The following is an 18588-nucleotide window of genomic DNA, read 5'->3' on the forward strand; positions in this document are numbered from 1 at the left end:
AGTACGCTGGAGCGCCTCCTTTTGTGGCTGAGGTCCTTCGACCTAGGAGCTCGGGCCGACTGCTGAGGGACGTCGATGGGTCTGTGTGGTACTTAAGCGAGCGCTTGGCTCGTCGGTGCTCGCGGGCGTGTTGACGGTTCCGTCGATCCTCCCAGGACGATGTTTAGGAGCCTTCGAGGCCGAGAGGGAGGCGGACTTGGCTGGTGCCAGTGGTGACGCCCTTCTTCTTCCTGGCGAGGACTACTCGGCGTTCCTTTACGGGAGGTTGGCGTACTGGCCGGTAGTGGTGAGTATCTTTTATTTTTTTCTCTTGATCCGATTATGAGATTTATGATGAAAGATCATCGATTAATGAGAAACATTTGTCTTTGTAGGAGGTCGAGGCGGCGGGCATCGAGCCCCCAGAGTACCCCGAGACCCTCGAGTACACTGACGCGAGCGGGAGGACGACGATCTCCGAGCTGCGTGACTTTGACGTAGCGGTGACGGATGCTGGCTTGGACGACTGGCAGCATCTGATTCGGAGGGTGAGCCTCTAACTTGTATAACCTTTGTGTAAGAACACATTCGGTTTTGTTCAATTGTTTGAGAATTTCTTTTTGAAAATGCAGGTTGCACCGTCTCGGTTTGTGGCGTTGTGGAGGGTGGCCAACCGGCTGCGAGCTACTGCCGTCGAGGCACTTGTCGGCGGTCGAGGTCGTCAGGTATGAACCTTACGCCTATCCTTTTTTTTTTATTTTTTTTTATTTTCTTATTTTGCTTGAAACAATTGACATGAGCCAATTTATTGTTCACAGGGTGACCGCGGGCTGGAGCGAGAGCTGACCCAGTCTCGGGAGGAGACAGCTCGCTTGTTGAGGGAGCTCGAGGTTCGGGACGCCGAGATTGCCGTTCTTGCGGCAAGAGTCGCAGAGTTGGAGGGCGCCCAGCAGTAGTTTTTGTTTGTTGGCTGTATTTTGTACATCTGTACGTTGATTTTGAACATTTTCGGACTTTGTTTGGGGCTCGAGCCCCCAGTTTGTTGTACATTTCCTTCGTTTGGTATATATATGATGGCCTGAGTGCCTTTGCTGCTGGGTTGTGTTGCTTGTATCTGCAGGTTAGTTTCGAACAAGTTTGGTAGATGACGGTTTACGCCGTCATGTTGCCGAAATTTACATAGAAAAACACGCAAAGCGTACATTTTTATATACATATGGCCTTAATTAGCGCAAAATGAGAGACTCAAAATAATGCGGAAAATGCAAAAAAAATGCAAAAATTTTGCCGGAAATGACCAGGCGGTAGGGAGGGTTACCCCCTAAAAAAAAGGAAAAATAGAAATCTATAAGTTTAGAAATGAAATTAAAGAATAGAAATTAATATTTAAAATGAAAATTATTTCCTAAAATGAAAATGAAATTTATTTCCTAAAATGAAAATAAACAAGTGTGATATAGTGGCAGAAATGTCGATGTCGCTTCGAAATGCGCGCCCGCGACATTAGGAAACCTGAAACATGGTAATCTTCCCGTATTTACCAAAATAATAACCTGTAGGAATAGGAAATTATTCGTTATGGAATTAGGAAAGATCCAACACGGAAAATCACAGAAGTGAAGCTCAGGAAGAGGCGCAGCATGGGTCGCGTCCCTTTGAAGAGGCGCAAAGCAGTCTTTGCGCTTTTCCCAATTGTTCCGTTCTGACGGATTTTTGGAAACAGCAATTAGTATAAATAGAAACGTCGATGGAGCTTTTATTCACACAAATCTTCCGTCTCATCTTTGTCTAAATAAATTTTCTCATCATGAATACTTTGGAGATCCGCTTGAAGGAATGGACCAACGAATTTTTCAATATGGAGAAGCATGATATGGGCTCTTATAACTTTGGATCGTTGTTGAGTTTGAAACTTATCAAGGTTGTGAAACCGTTCTTGGTTGCTTGCCTTGACTATTGGGACCCAAATTACCATGTTTTTGCGTTCCCTGGAGGTGATATTTGCCCCTTTCCTGAAGAGATTGCTGCTATTGGTGGATGGGACCCCGAACATTTGTCTGCCATTCCTTCTGCTTCTCAAGGGTACAAAAGCAAATTTAGAGATTTGCTTGGATTGACTAGACTTGAGGTGGACCGTCTAGTTACCTCAAAAGGTGTGAGAATGTTGGACTTCATAGATCGATTTATCAACAGGGTCGACCCCACCGTTTCTCATGTTGCTAGGCGGAGGGCTTTTGGCTTTTGCTTGTTCCATGTGTACGTCTTCTAAGGGCATGTTGATGAAGACTTGAGAGGTGATCCCCGTCTTTGCGCAGGAGCCCAACTTGCTTATGCTTAGGAGAGATCATATTAGGCTTGGATAATAGGAAATCCAACCGTGATCTGCCATTCTTAGGGAGTCCCGTCATTTTGCAGGTAAAAGACATTTTTTCTTCTCTTTTTTTTTCGTTTTTGTTTTTTTTTTTTTGTTTTTTTTTTTTTTTGTTTTTTTTTTTTATGTCTAATACCTGCTTTTGGTAGGTTTGGCTTATGGAGCGGCTCCGATTGATCGAGCCCCCAGTTCATGCGCTTTCCTATCATGCCCGCTCGATCGCGATGAGGACAAGGTTGTATATGGTGGACTTCACGCGGGTTTGTGATTATTGGAAGAACAAGCTGAAGAGTGATGATGGCCCGTTGATCAGGTGGGTCGTACCGTGATGGCACCTCAAGTCCGTCACTGGAGTGTCTTCTTTGGATCCCACTAGGTCCGTGCGCATTCCCGGATTGGAGTTTATGGTATGCATCTTTCCGGAAAGGCTGATGAGGCAAGTTGGGCTGAAACAGACGATCCTGAGGCTTGATACCGTCCCGCAGACTGCTATGGCGCTTACTACAGAGAGCCGAAGGGAGTGGGCTATCAAATGGGCCTAGAGAAACATGTGGTTCTTGAATTTCTCCGCCAACGTTTTATGGGTGTCGGATTCTTATCTGAGGTGGAGAGAGGCTACAACTCTGGAAGAGCGGGAGAAATTGAGGAAGCGCGAGCTCATCGACTACAAGGTGCGCGAGGGAGAGAAAGAAAAGGAGAAGCATCTGACAGAGGGAGAAGAAGAAGACGGGTTTCAAGTCATTCGTCCTTCGAAGAAATCAAAGACTACTCCTGTCGCAGAGATGGTGATTGGCAAGAATGGAAAAGCTAGACCTCGAGAAAGACCGTTGGTGATTAGGTCTGAAGTGGCGCAAGAGCTTCCGGCTCGAGGTCGTGACAAGAAATATGACAAGAATGACAAGGGCAAGGGGAAGATGGAGGAATAGCCCAAGTCTCTTTATTATTATTTGATTATTATTATTATTGTTGTTGTAATAAAAAGGAGGGATTTTTAGAATCCTAGCCTATTCTATTTTTTATTATGTAGCGTACTATTATTATTAGAAAATGAATGAAAATAAAAAAGGTTAAATGGTTATGAAACTGTGGTGATTTTCTACTTATTATTCTTGTCGAATTTCAAATGCGATGCAAATGTCCTTCTATTTACATTTTAGATATAATGGGTTGAATCCCGTGAAGGATTGCCTACGTATTCACTTTAAAAAGCGAAATTAAACCCTTGCGCGTAGTTCGAGTAAATGTAAAAGAATAATTGTTCGAAGCAAGAGCTTGTAATGAACGTAGAAAATAAGCATGAGCTTTTGCTTACTCCGAAGGTGCGAATTTAGTTTGTTTGATGATACAAGGATGACAAATTTGTCAAAATGCAAGAGCACAGTGACATTTAGCTTATTTTAGCTTGGCCAGGGGCCGTTTATTTAGTGCCGCAAGAGCGACACGTGGGGTTACGCGAGGTGCGTTTTCATTCCTATTCTAGGCATAGTACCGTTTCAGTTGGTCAAGGTTTGTTGGGTTTGAAAACTCATTCCCATCTAGGTCTGTGATCCTAACCGCACCCCCTGGGAGTATGGATTTGACTAGAAATGGTCCGGCCCAATTAGGTTTGAATTTTCCCCGTGGGTCAACAGGTAAGAGAGCTCTAACCGATTTAAGCACTAAATCTCCTTCTTTGATGTTTCTTGGCCTAACTCTTTTGTTGAAAGCTCGTTTGATACGTGCTTGGTATGTTTGGACATTATGCAAGGCGCGCAGCCTTCGTTCATCCAGGAGGATGAGCTCTTCATATCTATCCCTCTTCCAATCGGCCTCCGGGATTTGACTTTCTAGCAAAATACGCAAGGATGGTATTTCTAGCTCGACTGGTTGTATAGCTTCTATGCCGTAGGTCAAATAGAAAGGAGTAGCCCCAGTGGGCGTCCTAACAGATGTACGATACTCCCATAAAGCAAAGGGTATCTTGCTTGGCCAATCTCTAAAGTTGTCAATCATTTTCTTGAGAATCGTGACAACATTCTTGTTTGTCGCCTCTACCGCACCGTTAGTCTGTGGTCTATAGGGCGGAGAGTGGTGATGCTTAATCTTGTATTTGGCTAGCAATTGCTCGGTTTCAGCTTGGAAATGTGATCCGTTATCGCTAATGATCTCATGTGGGCAACCATATCGACAGATGATGTTGTTTTGTATGAACTTTGCCACATTTTTAGCCGTAAGACCAGTGTAGGAAGTCGCCTCTACCCATTTGGTGAAATAGTCAATCGCTACTAGAATGAAACAGTGACCTCCTGTTCCGGCTGGGGTTATCTTCCCGATTATGTCAATTCCCCATGCAGAAAATGGCCAAGGGGATGTCATTGTATAGAGCAATGAAGGAGGGATATGTTGTACATTCCCGAAGATTTGGCAGTTGTGGCAATGTCTTACGTATTTGATGCAATCGGACTCCATTGTGGTCCAATAATATCCCAAACGTGTGATCTTCTTTGCCATCATGGGCCCGCTCATGTGAGGAACGCATTCTCCGTCATGGACTTCTTCCATCACCTTTCGTGCCTGTGAATGATCAAGGCAACGTAGGACTACACCAAGAGGTGTCCTTTTGTATAATTCTCCTTGCATCAGAATGTATTGGGAAGCTAGTAGGCATATAGCACGTTGTCCCCTCTTATCCATATCTGGTGGATAGGTACCATTAAGCTTAAAATTCAGGATTGCTTGGAACCAGGGTTCCTGCGTGATTTCCTCTTCATCGGTGATTTGATGGACATAAGCCGGCTCTTACCGTCGTTCGATGCACAAAGGCATTTCCACCATGTGATCTGGCATATTAATCAATGATGCAAGTTTCGCAAGAGCGTCTGCAAATTGATTTTCCTCCCGAGGTAGGTGTAGGTAGGTTACGTGATCGAAGAATTGAGCGACTTGGTCTATTCTAGCCTGATAGGGTGCGAGGCTTTCGCTTCGGATTTTCCAAGATCCTGTGACTTGGTTAATGATTAGTGATGAATCCCCATGTACTCGGAGGTTTTTAATGCCCAAGCTTACTGCCGCTTGTAGTCCAATGAGACAAGCTTCGTATTCTGCAGCATTGTTTGTCACCTCGAAGTCGAGTTTGACAGCAATGGGTGTATGCTCGCCTTCAGGAGAAATGAGCAACACTCCTATTCCGAATCCTCTTAAGTTTGATGCTCCATCAAAGTATAGGTCCCAGGAGTCCACATCAGTTTGGAGTATATCCTCGTCTGAAAATGACCAAGTATCTATTGTTTGTGCGTCATCGATAGGATTTTCTGCGAAGAATTCGGCGACGGCGCGACCTTTTATAACTTTCAGTGGCACGTATTTGAGGTCGAATTCTGAGAGCATCAAGGTCCATCTTGCTAGACGTCCGTTGAGGACGGGTTTCTCGAAGAGGTATTTGACTGGATCCATTTTGGAGTATATCTTGACGGAGTAGCTATGCATGTAATGGCGTAGCTTCTTCGTTGCCCACACAAGAGCGAGGCATGTCCTTTCGAGTTGTGAGTATTTGCACTCGTATTCCAAGAACTTCTTACTAAGGTAGCAGATAGCTCTTTCTTCAATTCCTACAGTTTGAGCCAGCATGGCACCCATGGCCATTTCGGTTACTGTGAGATATAAACCAAGAGGTTGATCTCGTTGTGGTGGCATGAGCACTGGTGGTTTAGCCAATATCTCCTTTATCCGGTCGAATGCCTTTTGACAATCATCATCCCACATGGTGTGGTCTGTTTTCTTGAGTTTCTTGAAGATAGGCTCACAAATCATCGTAAGTTTCGATATGAATCGACTTATATATTGCACTTTTCCTAGGAATCCTCTGACTTCTTTTTCTGTTTGGGGTTGTGGCATTTCGATCAGAGCTTTGATTTTGGAAAGATCTATTTCTATACCTCGTTGGCTAACAACGTATCCCAGAAGTTTACCAGATGTTACCCCGAATGTGCATTTCTGAGGATTGAGCCTCATGTTGTACTTTCGTAGTCTTGCGAAGAACTTGCGAAGGTTCGTGATATGTCCCTCTCTTTCCTTAGATTTGAAAATCATGTCGTCTACATATACCTCAACTTCTTTGTGCATCATGTCATGTAGGAGTGTAGTTGCGGTGCGTTGATATGTAGCTCCGGCGTTGATTAATCCAAACGGCATTACCGTATAGCAATAGGTTCCCCATTGGGTGACGAACGCGGTCTTGTGCATATCTTCCATGGCCATCTTGATTTGGTTATAACCCGCATACCCATCCATGAAGGATAGTAATGCGTGGTCCGCAGTATTGTCTACCAATATGTCGATGTGAGGTAAAGAGAAGTCATCTTTTGAACTTGCTTTGTTTAAGTCCCTAAAGTCAACACAAACACGGATTCTCCCATCCTTTTTGGGTACGGGCACTGACACGTCTGTCGCGTACCTGTCAAAAATAACCAACTGGTTCCAACTAACTAATATAGCTAGGGAAGTCGGGTCGAATCCACAGAGAGGTAGGAATTTGTCTGCTAAACTAGGTTCGCCAAGGTAACCAATTTGGGGGTTTATAATTTGTAATTTCTAAACTAAAAGAGTAAAGAAAAGAGAAATAAAGGGAGGAGGTTGACAGATAAAGGAGAATAGCTAAGACAAGCGGTTCACCATAATCATCTGGTCGAGTAATCTAGGTCCCAGGTCAATGCAGTACGGTCTAAGGGGTGGCGAACGTCACCTTTCGGTCCTTAATTCACCCTAAAGTGTAAACAGTTTAACTTTCGCCCTCGCTGCAATACTCTATTGTTCGCTACTAGTCTCCCTCTTCCAACCTTTCGGTCCAGGTCAAGGTCCACCAAGGATAAGGGTCTAATTGCGTCGACTCAATTAGGCAATTACAATTATTTGTAGCACTTAAACAACAAAGACGGTACCGGTATTAACCTAGTAAATCGATTACTCTCCCTTCAAATCATGGGTCCCCTATAGTCTTAGCATAGGAAATTAGCTACTCATAGTTGTCAGATTAACAATAACAATAACCAAACAATTAAAATTAAACATGATGAATAATCTAATTGATTGAACGATTATAAAGTAAAGAGAGAAAAGGAATTAAAAACAATAAGTACGATAAAGAAAATTAAATTGATAATACCGAATTCGAGTAGCAAGGTAGAGAATAGAATTCCCAAGAATAGTGACAAAAGTAACAGATGAAATGTACGTAGTAAAAAGAGATCGGCGTAACGTAATGTTCTACTCAGTCTTATACTGTAAAAACATCTTAAACCTAATCTATGGACTGATTACGAAAAGCCCATAAAAGATTAGGCGGAAATAAACTAAAAGCACACGAGAACCCCTCGATCGAGTAAGATGATTACTCGATCGAACGCCAAGTCCCTCGATCGAGCTAGGATATCCTCTCGATCGATCACTGCTTGCTGAACCTTCTCGATCGACTCATTAAGCTGGTCGATCGACCAATCTTGAGTGTATAAAGCATTCGATCGAGCACTAAAGCACTCGATCGAGCTATATAGGCGCATCAGGACTTGAATTTCTTCCTTAACTCAGCTCATACGTCCTCCAAGTGTAAGATTCCTAAGCTCCGGCTCCTTATTTCCCATGAATGCATACAATTAGGACAATTAAGGCTCGATTTAGCTCCTCCTCGGTCAATTCCTGCAAATTACAATAAACGGACCAAAGTAGAATATTCGGGGGTGTTTGTAGCCAGATGCTACATAAAAAGCACAGAAATGCGTGTAAAAATGAGGTAAAAACCTTATACAAAAGACACGCATCAAATCTCCCCAAACCAAACCTTTGCTTGTCCCCAAGCAAATATGAATGCAACTAAGGGTGAACAATAGAACGGGACCAACGCATCAGCTACAAATCATCCACTAGAACCAATTTAATGCAACAAAATGACAAAGTGGCAACTGAGAAGTGCAAACGAGTTAAATTAATGTTCCAAGCATACTGAACCGTCGACCTTGCAAGATTCAAAGATGTCGGACTCTCACGGGTCGCTCGTCACTCAAAATCAGGTACAAGGTGAGAATATATGTGAAAGATAGGAAAAAGCAAGACACTCACCTAACTCGACCTATAAGAACATGCATGCAGTTAACATGAATAAAGTCTCTACAACCGTACATACGCATTCCAACCATACTAGTGACCAAGACACGTGCCGAGGACTTACATTTGGGTTAGTGAGGTAATGGGTAAGAAGGGGCTAAAATGAATTTGGATATGTGGGGTTAATAGCTAGGCTAGCAACAACGGATCCAAATATAGACTGCATCCCAACTTCGTACTCATAACAGCAAGATGAAACGGTGCAAAATTATGCACTAAACTCACAAAACCAAAAGTCGTCAACTCCCCATAAGATATAAATAAGGCATGGGAGTGTGAAACATTGTGCAATTCTCATTCTTTTTTATTCCTCTTTTTTTCATTTGAATTTTTTCTGTCTCTTTTTTTCGCTTTCTTTCCTTTTTTCGTTTTTTTTTTTTTTCTTTCGTTCCATTTTTTTCACAATTCGACACATTTTTTTTCTTTCTTTCCCTTCAATTCTTCCACCATCTTCTGAAATCAGATGAAATAACCATATTGCAATAACACATTCCAAGAACTACTCGTTACTAGCTCAGCTAGGGTAGGAAATATTATAGAAAGTAGTTGATGGGACAAAAAGGCAATTTGGCTATGTGAGGCTCATGGGTAGAATGAAATAAGGGGAACTGCCTCTCCTAACACGTGTCACCATCCACAGACCGAATGCATACAGGTATTAAGAAGACTAGACTCATGCTTATGCAAATTGATGTTACATGTCTTAAAGAGAGTACTACTCACATCCTAAATGAAACCGGTCATGAATGTCACCAGTTTAATAAGCTCTAACCTCAGAATGTATTGTAGCTTGCCGACATAAAGAATCAAGTCTATTCGTTCAGATAAAAGAGAAACAAAAACTCGTAGATTGTGCACATAAACATGCCAACTATCTGTCAAGAATATGCAGGGCTCAAGTAAAGATTCAAAGTAGCGTCAAAGTTCAAACGTTCCGACTCAATTTAAACATGAAAATTTTGAAAATTTTTGAATTTTTTTTTGATTTTTATATGATTTTTTTGAATTAATTAAAACAACAATGCATGCGGAAATAGATAAACGTGCAAGAAAAAATGCAAGAAACATGCAGACACAGATATGGATGCATAACCTCCCCAAACCAAACCGTACAATGCCCTCATTGTACCAAAAATAGGGAAAGAAATGCAAACTGAAAAGAAAAGGAGAAGTGGAGTCGGAGAACTTACAAAACGTCATATAGCGGGACCTCCCCAAACCGACCATGAACATGGGAGGTCAAAGAAAGTCAAACAGTGGCTTTGTATACGTAATGTAGCGGCTGGAAGTCATATCCCTTCGATCGAGCACGTGGAACAGCTCGATCGAGTGTTTTGCAGCAGGAGTGGACTCGATCGAGCATGGAATCACTCGATCGAGTAATCACGGGTAGGGATCTGGTCGATCGAGGACATCACCCCTCGATCGAGAAGCGTACACATCGGGAAGTGCTCGATCGAACACAAAAACCCTTCGATCGAGTACTTAACCTGCAAGGGACGCATAAAAGCAAGGAAGGCACAAAAATTGTTCATAAAGCAGCGTCTAATGTTTAACGTAGAGCTAAAGAAAAACAAATAAAACAAATAGTTCAACAAAAGTACAAATAAAACTGTCCGGGCTGCCTCCCGAAGAGCGCTGGTTTAATAGGTCCCGCACGACCTTCCTGGCATTAATTTACTGGCGCGTCGAGCTCGTCGAAGCGCAAGACTTCAACACGGTTGTCCGCTTCACTCGCCTCATGGTAGTGCTTCACATATTGGCCATTCACCTTGAATCTGTGACCCTCGGAGTCTTCAAGCTCCACGGATCCAAATTTGGTGACAGCTGTCACCGTGTACGGACCACTCCACCTGGACTTCAGCTTGCCAGGAAAGAGTCTCAACCGGGCATTAAACAGCAACACCTTCTGCCCCACATGAAACTCCCGAGGTAGGATTCTCTTGTCATGCCATCTCTTCGTCTTTTCCTTGTAAATGCGTGAGCTGTCATAGGCATTAAGCCGAAACTCCTCTAATTCATCAAGCTGCAAAAGACGATTCTGACCACACAATTTAGGATCATAATTAAGCTCACGGATTGCCCACCAGGCCTTACATTCCAGCTCAACAGGTAAGTGACACGATTTCCCATAAACTAACCTATAAGGTGATGCACCAATTGGTGTCTTAAAGGCAGTCCTATAGGCCCATAATGTGTCATCTAGCTTAAGACTCCAGTCTTTCCGTGATTTAGAAACTACTTTAGACAAGATCTCTTTCAGCTCGCGGTTGGAGACCTCTACCTGACCACTAGTTTGGGGATGATACCCCAAACCACGCCGGTGTTGGACACCAACTCTAGACAGTATGGAAGTGAGTTTCTTTTCCTTAAAATGCATCCCCTCGTCACTAATGACGACCCTAGGGACACCAAAACGGGGGAATATGATCTTTTTGAACATTTTTATCACGGTCTTACCATCACAATGAGGTGAAGCAATTGCCTTAACCCATTTTGACACGTAATCTACAGCTACTAAAATGTACCTGTTACCTTTACTGGACGGGAACGGTCCTTGGAAATCAATGCCCCAGACATCGAAAACCTCAACCTCTAGGATGCCGTTTTGTGGCATCTCATATCTCTTCGAAATATTCCCGGATCGTTGGCATGCATCACAAGTGACAAAAGACTTGGCGTCGGAAAACAAAGAAGGCCAAGAAAAACCAGATCGAAGTACCTTAGCCACGGTGCGCGATGGACCGTGGTGACCACCATATGAAGAGGAGTGACAGCCTTCCAGGACTATTTTGGTCTCCCACTGCGGAATACACCATCTGTAGAGACCGACCGTCGCACATTCCTTAAACAAGTAAGGATCATCCCGAAATCTTTTTGCTTAGCGTTATACGAAAACGCTTCTTTTCTTTGATGAGAAAGGTCGGGCGGCGACTTGCCACTGACAACGAAGTTAGCTATATCTGCATACCAAGGTTCTTGGTTAACAATAGACGATATAACAGCAATTAAAGTATCGTCAGGAAAAGAATCATCAATGGGTAGAGAATCTTCCCCTTCTTGTCGCATCAGTCGCGACAAGTGATCAGCTACAACGTTCTCAGCTCCTTTCTTATCCTTGATCTGCAAATCAAACTCCTGAAGAAGGAGTATCCATCTCAGTAGCCGTGGTTTGGCCTCCTTCTTAGCAAGGAGATGCCTCAAAGCTGCATGGTCAGTAAAAACAGTGACTTCTGACCCAACTAAATAAGTACGAAACTTCTCTAAGGCATAAACTACAGCTAACAGCTCCTTCTCAGTGGTAGTGTACTTCACTTGAGCCTCATCCAGAGTTCGGCTCGCATAGTAGATAGCATTCAAGGCTTTGTCTTTCCTCTGGCCAAGCACTGCTCCTAGTGCATAGTCACTCGCATCACACATGATCTCAAACAGCAAGTCCCAGTTGGGGGGCTGTATGATCGGCGCAGAGACTAAGGCCTGCTTTAACCTGTTAAAAGCAGAAAGACAAGCATCAGTAAACACAAAAGGGGCATCCTTAAGCAAAGAATCGTGTAAGTGGTTTAGCAATTTTGGAGAAATTCTTGATAAACCTAGGATAAAAACCGGCGTGACCAAGGAAGCTCCTCACCCCCTTAACATTAACAGGAGGTGGTAATTGCTTTGAATCACTTCCACCTTTGCTTTATCAACTTCTATTCCCCTATCAGAAACTAAGTGCCCTAAGACAACTCCCTCGTTGACCATAAAGTGGCACTTCTCCCAGTTCAGCACGAGATTAACCTCAATACAGCGCTGCAACACTTTCTCAAGGTTAGACAGACAGTCAGAAAAATCACTTCCATATACACTAAAATCATCCATAAAAACTTCCATGATAGACTCAATATACTCTGAAAATATCCCCATCATACACCTTTGGAAGGTGGCAGGGGCATTGCACAAACCAAAAGGCATTCTGCGATACGCAAAAACGCCCTTAGGACGGGTAAATGTAGTCTTAGCCGATCGATCTGGGTGGATAGGGATCTGAAAGAACCCCGAATACCCGTCTAAATAGCAGAAAAATTTATGAGAAGCTAACCTTTCTACCATTTGATCAATAAAAGGAAGGGGGAAGTGATCTTTCTTAGTGGCGGCATTCACTTATGCTCTGTAATCTATGCACATCCGCCCAACCACTACTCGAGTAGGTATTAATTCATTCTTCTCATTCTTAACTACGATTGTCCCTCCTTTCTTAGGAACCACCTCTCTGGACTCACCCATCTAGAATTACCGAGAATAAATAATACCGCATCCAAAGACTTCATTACCTCAGCCGTCACAACATCCTGCATTTTCTGGTTCAGCCGGCACTGACCCTGTCTGCAAGGTTTGTGATCCTCCTCCAGCTCTATCCTGTGCATACAAATATCGGGACTAATCCCCGTGATATCGTCCAGTGAATACCCATTGCCTTCCTGTTTCTCTTAAGTACAGCTAAACAAAGAGGTCACCGATCATCACTAAGCTTGGCACTAACAATGACTTGATATTGCTCTGTATAGTCTAAGAAAGCATATTTAAGGTGAGAAGGGAGAGGCTTACGTTCCGGTACCTTTACCTCAATGGAGCAAAGAGTGCTGATCATCTGTTCCACCTGCTCTCCTTCGTGCTCATCTAAATCATCAACAAGCAAATCCAACGCAGCGTCATCGTCGTTTGGGCTATCTGCACAGTCATCAAAAAGCATAAGAGCTTCCAGTGGGTCCTTCATAAAAGAACCCGACCAGAAGTCATAAATAGACTCGTCAATGATATCGACCGAATAGCAAGTGTCCTCTATCATTGGGTGGGCTAAAAATCTTGGGCAAACCGAATGTGATAGCGTCATCTCCTCTCGCAAGAGTCGACGCCCTTGTCGACATCAATAACCCAGTTTGTACAAAAGGAATGGTCTTCCTAAGATAATTTGGGTCCGAGTGTCCTCAGCTATATCCAAAACAATGAAATCTACTGGGATGTAGAGCTTGCCTATTTTCACAGGCACGTCCTCTAAGACACCTAAGGGCCTCCTAACAGATCTATCAGCCATCTGTAGGGTAATGTTAGCCACTTTGAAATGACTCATCTTCAGTTTCTTGCAGACAGGAAGGGGCATGACACTAACACTGGCACCTAAATCGCAAAGGGCCTTATCAATAACCATATTGCCTATGCCACAGGTAATAGAAAAGCTGCCCGGGTCTTTCATTTTTGGAGGGGCCTTATTCAACAGCAAATTACTAGACTCTTCCATAAATGAAATCGTCTCAAATTCACTCAAATTTCTCTTACGCGTCACAATATCCTTCATAAACTTAGCGTAAGTGGGTACCTGAGTAACAAGTTCGGAAAAGGGGACGGTTACCTGGAGGTTCTTCACGACGTCCACAAACTTACCGTACTGCTGCTCGATTTTTGCGTCCTTCAGACGACTTGGGAAGGGTACCCTAGTAGCGATGAGTGGCCTCGCAACTTTTTCTTTACCCTTATCAATGCGTGACGTCTCCACAAAGGGGGAAGATGACACGGTGGCGGTATTAGATAGTAAATTAGGATCCTCGCCACTTAAAGTCTTGGATCGAGTACTTTTATCAGTCGATCGACCAATTGCCTTTCCTGTCTCACTCGATCGACCTTGTTTTTCACTCGATCGAGTGATTTCTTTAGCATAGTTACTCGATCGAGTAAGATTGTCACTCGATCGACCAACTTGGAATTCTGCGGTTCTCGATCGACCACCATTTTCACTCGATCGAGTGATAGGATGGTTTAAACTGCTCGATCGAGTAGAAAAGTCACTCGATCGAGTGGTTACAAACACGCAAGCAAGTATTTCCTTCAAAAACTCGTCTAAATCATCATCCGAGTTATCGTCAGCTATCAAAACCTCGTCTTCTTCATGAGTAAGGTCATTTTGAAAATTCGTTGCACTGACTGGATCGCAAATTGGGAGAAGCTTGGCTTGTCATCGCGAGTGTTAAGCTGCGCGACTTGTTCTTTCAATTCCGATATAACCGTTTCAGATTGCCGTGACATCTTTGACATACTCAACATGATGGATTTTAATTCGGCAATTTCTTCTCTTGCAGAAGGAGAGACCGGTTGTGGTACTGGCGTAGAAGGGGTAGAATCATTCTTGATCTCTTCATACAGCTGGGAGAAAGGGACTCCCTGCTTGTATTTCTGATAGGCAAGAACGCGCTCAACACTTTCCATGCATAAGATAGGGTCATGCCCTTCCGTGCCACATCTACCACATGGCTCTTTATGCTCCGTAATAGTAGGCATCTTGGCAAATAAACTTTCAAAGCAACAACTAGCCTGCAAACTAATCAAAACTTTGCGAAAATAAGATCGACCTCAAGGAATGAATTCCCTGAGATGAGGGACAAACTTAATTAAAGCAACAAGTTTGCGCCACCTCCCCGGCAACGGCGCCAAAATTTGACACGGCTATCGCGTACCTGTAAAAAATAACCAACTGGCTCTAACTAATATAGCTAGGGAAGTCGGGTCGAATCCACGGAGAGGTAGGAAAATGTCAGCTAAATCTAAGTTCGTCAAGTAACGAAATTGGGGGTTTATAAAATGTGATTTTCTAGCTAAAGAGAATAAGGGAAAGAGAATAAAAGCGAGGAATTAAACAGATAAAGAAGAACAGCTAAGACAATCGGTTCACCATAATCATCCGGTCGAGTAATCTAGGTCTCAAGTCAATGCAAATGCGGTCTAAGGGGTAGCGAACGTCACCTTTCGGTCCTTAATTCACCCTAAAGTGTAAACAGCTTAACTTTCGCCCTCACTGCAATACTCTATTGTTCGCTACTAGTCTACCTTTTCCAACCTTTCGGTCCAGGTCAAGGATCACTAAGAATTAAAGGTCTAATTGCGTCGACTCAATTAAGCAATTACAATTAATTGTAGCATTTAACCAACAAAGACAGTACCAGCATTAACCTAATAAAACGATTACTCCCCCTTCATATTACGGATCCCCTATAGTCTTAACATAGGGAAATTAGCTACTCATAATCATCGAATCAACAATAGCAACAAAATGATAATCAAAACTAGACATAATGATACAATTAAAGGATTAAATAAAGCGATTACGATAACAATAAAGGGAAGGAAGAATTCCAGCAATGATTAAGAATTAAGAGATTAAAAAGAATGATAATAACGATCGTATCTCAAATCCGAGTAAAAGAAGCAAAAATCCAAAGAACAGTAGCCAGAACTAGAGTAAAAACAACGTGAGAGAGAAAAGTGCCCAAGTAACGTAGTTCCCCCTCAGTCTTATACTAAAACCTAATCTATGGACTGATTACAAAAGCCCATAAGTAATTTAGGCGGAAATTGACTAAAGCACGAGAAACCATTCGATCGAGTAGATAATCACTGCTGATCGAACAAATCATCACCAAACCACTCGATCGAGTGGTAATAACCCACTCGATCGAGCACCTCTTGCAAAAACTCCTCGATGGGCTCCTTAAACTGGTCGATCGACCAGTCTTGAGTACATAAAGCATTCGATCGAATAGTGAACCATTCGATCGAGCTATATAGGCACGTTAGGACTTGAATTGCTTCCGAACTCAGCTCATGCGTCTTCCAAGTGTTAGATTTCCAAGCTCCGGCTCCTTATTTTCCATGAATGCATACAATTGGGACAATTAAGGCTCGATTTAGCTCCTCTTCGGTCAATTCCTGCTAATTACAAATAACGGACCAAAGTAGAATATTCGGGGGTATTTGTAGCCAGATGCTACATAAAAAGCACAGAAATGCGTGTAGAAATGAGGTGAAAACCTTATATAAAAGACACGCATCAACGGAATATTACTAATTATTTACATGAATGAACGATTAATTAGTGACATGGGTGAATGAAATAAACTAAACATGATGAATTGATGACAAATTAATGACGAATATGTGAATAAACAAATGAAAATATGTCAAAGGTTGAATTCCAGAAACTCAATATGAACAAATCGAATTTCTACAATCCGGATTGACTTTAATGATGAAAACCCGCAAATATGAGATTACTTGGGATTTAAGCCGAATTTTAATGACGAATTAGATGTATTAATGATGAATAATAATATACATGTGAAATTATTGTGATATTATATCAAAGAATTAAAGAACAAACGAAAACAAACAAAAGACGAACGAATTACAGAGGACGAAGGAAGAAGAAAGGAAGCAGGAACTGCGGCAGCCTCAAGAAGAAGCGCAGCAGGAACTGCGCTCCTTCGAAGAGGCGCAGCAATTGCTGCATCCTTTCTCGACGGTTGTCTTCTGATAATCCGTAAAAAAAGAGTTTTTAAACGAGGTTTTAGAAATCGGTTTTAATTGGTATTTTCGACATAAACCTTACAATTGTGATACAAAAAGTAAATAACAATAAATAAAAGAGAGATTATACACCCTCAGACTTACATGTTTGACGAAACGAGAAGGACTAAGCTATCGATTAGTGATGCTCGACGCGAATGCAAAGAAAGTGCCCTCGTAAGAGGAAAACGATTAGTTAATTAAGTTGATTGATGTGTAGTTGGTCAAATTGGTCGGTCATGCAAACGAGGCTGGTACTCAGAAGGATCCGAGCTTACGTGGTCGAATGTTCAAGCACGTAGACGCCAAAAAGTAAAAACAAAGGTCTAGAATGAAAGGGAGAAGAGAAGGGCGGACACTCTCGTGAGAAATATGAGAAGCGAAGGCTCCTATTTATACTAATCACGTGAAGAAATTAGGGTTTCGGAGACTCTTTGGAAGTGTATCTCGAAAGATATAAAAAGATAAGAAAATTACGCAGAAAGGACTGGGAAGAGGCGCAGCAGCCACTGCGTCTCTTGGAAGAGGCGCAGCACCTGCTGCGTCTGTTCCCAAGGGGTTTCCTCCTGCGAAAGAAAGATTTCCGTGTTTAAGTTATGGTAGGACGGAATAATTTGGTTTTCCTTAATATATTATGTGAATATTTCGGGAAATTGTTTACCAAAGGATGAAAAGTTATGAAATATGGAATAGAAATATCCGGAACATTCCAAACATTCTCGACTCGGATTTAACGGTTATCGAAAAATGAAGATGGTTTTAGGCCCGGACTCCAAATGTACTCTAATTATCACAAAACGACCGTATCGGCGCGTAGATGACAACTAAGAGGTAGATATTAATGTTTGAGCAATCACTTGACGATAATCTTACGAATTGTCACAAATCGTTCCGCGTACCAAACATGCGGCCCAACCATCACCGGGTGGTTTTGCGGGAGGTGCGAAAATGAGGTATCTACACAAAAATGGATGAGGAAAATCAAAGTTGGTAAGGAACTATACTGGAGCATGTCATGTTGTTCTGATGTATGCTCTGTGGAAAGCAAAAAATGAAGCGCGGATGAATCAGGTGGTTCCCAGGCCTGAAGCTATTATCTCACATATTAGGAGGGATATTAAAGCTAGACTGTTGCGATTGAATGCAAGCACCATGAAGCCGAGTGATTGTCGATGGTTGACGAATTTGGCTATTTAATTATTTTCTCTTATACAGCTTTGCAATAGAATGTAGCTATGGTTGTAACTTACACCAAAAAAAAAACAGTGGTATAACGCTCATTGAAAAGCCTGGCATTCCTCTCCTGCCAAATAAACTAAACAGTAGCCGCCTACGCGAAACGAGCCCGTCATTTCCTCCAATGCCTGCCTCTGAAGCTAGCAAGACGGTAGAGTTCATGCTTTAGAGAACCAGGTCGCCTATAAACACCCTGCCAGGTGAAGAGCTGTTGCACAACGTAGTAAGAGAAAGGGCAGTCAATAAATAAATGTCGGCCTATTTCACTAGCAGATTGACAAAGAATGCACATTCCTTAAACAAGTAAGGGTCATCCCAGAAGTACTGCTTAGCGTTATACAGAAAACGCTTCTTCTGCTGAGAAGAAAGGTCGGGTGGCAGCTTGCCACTGACAACGAAGTTAGCTATATCTGCATACCAGGGTTCCTGGTCAACAATAGACGATATAACAGCAATTAAAGTATCGTCAGGAAAAGAATCATCAATAGGGAGAG

At 42.7% G+C, this 18588-nt stretch overlaps 1 long non-coding RNA gene across 1 annotated transcript in view; it reads left to right on the forward strand.

Annotated features, from left to right (window-relative positions):
• Window positions 1-448: 448 nt before the first annotated feature.
• The window catches only part of LOC141607803 (uncharacterized), a 254610-nt gene continuing 236470 nt past the window's right edge, over window positions 449-18588 (forward strand). The window contains exon 1 of the long non-coding RNA XR_012526951.1: window positions 449-527. This is a non-coding gene — a long non-coding RNA (uncharacterized LOC141607803). The remainder of the gene's footprint in view (window positions 528-18588) is intronic.

The sequence above is a fragment of the Silene latifolia genome, chromosome 1, assembly GCF_048544455.1.
Source record: "Silene latifolia isolate original U9 population chromosome 1, ASM4854445v1, whole genome shotgun sequence".
NCBI lineage: Eukaryota > Viridiplantae > Streptophyta > Magnoliopsida > Caryophyllales > Caryophyllaceae > Silene > Silene latifolia.